Here is a 3,135-nt window from a genome sequence, read left to right on the forward strand (position 1 = left end):
GGCCGGCGACCCATGCCGGAGAAGATGATGAGGTGGCTTAAAAGGTGATGTGGCGTGACTTGGCAGAGAGAGAAAACATGATGGAGGAGAGAGAGTGACGGTGTTATAACGGAAGGGGGCCATATGGGTATTTTTCGTAAAGTAAGGGGCCAGGCTGGAAGCTGGTCACAAAGTAGGGGGCCATTAGGGAAATAACCCTATTTATTTTAAGACATGGAACCTCCATCTACGGCTTAGACCATCTCCAATGTAGCATTCAATCTTAAAAATTCTGAGTGTCACATATGATTTTTAAAGTTTTTAACAAAAATTTTCTCTAATGGAACCCCCATCTACGGCTTGGATCTCTAAGATGACGTGTCGATGGTGGAATAAAGATATCTCAAGAGGACACTCTAAAAATAGAGTGTCCTCTTGAGATATCTCTAATTGTCCAACTCATCAAGATTTGATTTTCAACCAATAGAAATCGAGTATTCTATATTTTCAAAATAATTAATTATTTGTTGACAAAAATAACTATGTCACATAATTAAATAATATAAGTTCAGAGTTTTGCATTGGAGACAAAAAAAAATTGAAGATCTCTGTTTTCACCACCTAAGAGCGTCTCGAATGGGACACTTAATCTCTAACACTTAGAGTGCCACATATGACTTTTTGGAGTTTTTGTTAAAAAACCATCTCTAATGGAACACTTTGTTATACACTCTATTATGAGGTGGACACATTTATTATAGAGGACATAGAGAGAGAAACTCTAAAACTAGAGTGACTCTTTGAGAGTCTTTAAGTGTCACTTTAAAATTTAAATCAATAAAACCTTCTTTTTTTTGAACTACTTTTCCATATTCAATCTAAAAGTGACATGTGTATTAAGTAGAGAGATTTTAGAGATCTCCATTGGAGACCAAAAAAATTTAGAGTGTCTCTATGTTGACATTAGGAAAGAGAATCTTTATTTGACACTTGACAACTAGACTTTTAAAGTGTTTATTAGAGTGTCCCAGTGGAGATGCTCTAAATCTCAATTAAAACTTGACACATAGGATGAAAAGAGTTTTTTTTGAGTTTTGGATTAAGAGCATAACCAATGCAACACTCAACAAAAACTCAATTAATTCAATGTGTCAAGTATGGGTTCAGTTTCTCTTTCCTAGGTTGCACTATTGAGATACTCAATTCAAAACTCATCTCCAATGCAACACTCAAAAAAACTCAACATTTGATTTACTTTTGGTTTTTATTTTAATATATAAAATGTTGATGTGGACCAATTGAGATACAACAATAAATATTGAGATACTCAAAAGAAAACTCAACAATTGAGTTTTCTTTTGAGTATCTCAATATTTATTGTTGCCACATCATATTGAGACTCTAGTTGAGTGTTGCATTGGAGAGTGTTTTTTGTCAAAAACTCAAGTAGTCCTATGTGTCAAATTGAGTTTTGTAAGTTGAGTGTTGCATTAGAGATGCTCGAATACTCTTAATCAATGTAAGTGCAATGGGCTAGAATTTTCATAGCAGGTTGAAACTGCATAATTTTCGACAATAATGTCAGTTCATAGACAAAGATGTTGTGGGCTTGACTTTCGAGTGAGCAAGACTCTGGTCAATAGACTTGTTTGCATCTTAACAGTATAATTTTCTATCTTTTCTTTTTAAATTCGGTTCTTGATTACATCATATGGCATGGATAAACAAGAAGACCGAATAAGCCAATCTATTATATTAAAACAGCTCAGTCGGTTATCCAAGGGATAAGTCTGACCGTTCATTTTATTTTAAAGATTTGGTTGGGAACACATCCGACGGATAATATAAAATCTTTTTATGTAAATAGACTAATAAAGAAGGGTATCTATGTAAACCAGCTAAAATAACAATAACTAATTGCTTTTGAATTTTCGGTTACAATCTCACTCACGATCCCACATCCACTTTCCCCTTAATTTTGGTGATTCGGTTAGACTTCTAAGTCAGTTCACAATTCTGGCTCCTATATTTCTTCCATAAATACGGTTCTCCTTCTCTCCTCTTTAAACACACGGTTATCTCTCTCCCCTGCAATTCTTTCTCCTTTATTGATTTTGAAATATGGTATACAAATTAAGGAAAGTAAATGTAATTTATGTTGTAATTTAAATTTATTTTTCTCCTCCTCTAAGGCGTTAGCCAAGAGGGATCTTTCCCGCCCGTAGGACGGGAAGGAAACCGAGTAATATAAAATAGTAAAGCTTGTCACACAATCAAATCAAATTGATGATCAACTGGTAATTTTTATTGATGTGTTTGGGTTAATTCCAATTTGGCCCCTAGTTTGTGATGAATTGAAAAATGGACACTCATATTTGTCCAGCGTTACAATTTGGTTCCGAATATCACGATTTTATTAGTCAAACTTAACAGTCTAATATTTCTTTTTCAATCTTTCCACCCTTCCATTAAATGGTTTTCCTCTTATCTTCTACCTTTCTTGTCTGTCAGAGCAAGTTGCAAGAAAATGGACGTCATAACGCTTGGCCAACCATTTCCAGCGACCGTTGACAAAGATAAACATGACCCAAGAAAAGTTACGAATTCACCCTTATACTCTGATACTGTGTCAAATGATAAAGCTTGCAGAACAATAAAATTGATGATCACAGTATAATCTTTATTGATCTTGGTGAATAATATTACAAGAGATAATTTATAGAAATAGAAACACATGAGGTTAAATAATAAAAAATACTGAAGTTTAGAAAATCCATGATATATCATACATTATTGCATAATATGACAGGAGTTTACCAACAAAATGAAGTGAGCTCATAAAACACTATAAGCAAACACTGCAAAAACCGTAAAGGCTCTGAAAATGATCTTGAAGGCCTTGAATACCTTTACTTTGTTAAATACGGATACAACAACAAAATTATAGGATAAATTTTTTAAGAGTGATATACAGCCCCTATGACTCGTACTCATAACTTTCAAAGTTAATTGTTTGTTAGAAGTTTGATAAAAATCAGATCTAGCGGATCAAGATATTTTAGCAATTTTTTTAAAATCTTTTGAGTAATCATACCAACCGTTAAAGAATAAAGCCGGCTTATTCTCTATATTTTTTACACAAAAAGTGGGAAGTAG

Source organism: Eschscholzia californica, unplaced genomic scaffold, assembly GCF_041429995.1.
Source record: "Eschscholzia californica isolate CP2 unplaced genomic scaffold, dmEscCali1.0.p SCAF_3, whole genome shotgun sequence".
In the NCBI taxonomy this organism is placed as follows: domain Eukaryota; kingdom Viridiplantae; phylum Streptophyta; class Magnoliopsida; order Ranunculales; family Papaveraceae; genus Eschscholzia; species Eschscholzia californica.